This window comes from Rana temporaria, chromosome 1 (assembly GCF_905171775.1).
Source record: "Rana temporaria chromosome 1, aRanTem1.1, whole genome shotgun sequence".
Lineage (NCBI taxonomy): Eukaryota > Metazoa > Chordata > Amphibia > Anura > Ranidae > Rana > Rana temporaria.
The window spans coordinates 139,501,840-139,502,484 of NC_053489.1; the positions used below are offsets into that span (position 1 = coordinate 139,501,840).

General features: G+C 40.9%; 1 non-coding gene across 1 annotated transcript; it reads left to right on the forward strand.

Annotated features, from left to right (window-relative positions):
• The first annotated feature begins 339 nt into the window (after positions 1 to 339).
• Positions 340 to 469, forward strand: LOC120925408. The gene has a single exon (XR_005746682.1). It is a non-coding gene; the product is annotated as a small nucleolar RNA SNORA13 (small nucleolar RNA).
• The last annotated feature ends 176 nt before the right edge of the window (positions 470 to 645 follow it).

Genomic DNA, 645 nt, shown 5'->3' on the forward strand with positions numbered 1-645 from the left:
TCTACAGTACCTGTCCTGAAAGACTCCAGGAAAAGGGATGTTACCGGTAAGTAACCCCGTTTTTTGTGTTGTACATTCACATCAGTCCCTGTCTCAAGGAGCTTAGAATTTAGGGTCACCATCTTTCTTGCATACATGCCTGCACATAGTAGGGCCAATGAACCAACCCATATGTCTTTGAGATGTGAGGAATCCAACAAACACATAAAATGCAGATACCCTTCCTGGAACTTATTAGTGACCCCAGTCCTGCAAGGCAGTAGTGCCAACCACTGATCCTCAGTAATGTTTTGTGACATAAAATTGTGTCCCATAAATTTTGCATAACTTTAGTTCTTTTGCCTTTGTGTTGCACATTTACTTTGCAAGTAGTAAATGAGGTGTCAGAAAAGGCAAACATAAAACCCACCATAGCCTGCTACACCTTGTGATACTTGGCACTTGGTTGTATGGCTGTGCTGGAATAAAGTTTTAATGCATCTGTGCCAGGTTTCTGCCATGCTGCATGAAAGTAAATGGTAAAAATGTGTAAACATTAATGGTACTCATTGCTGTGATAATCATGTATACGTGCCTTTTATTATACAGGGTGCATAACGAAGAGGCCCTAGATGCCACAGCACAATGACAAATTGTCTGGATAAT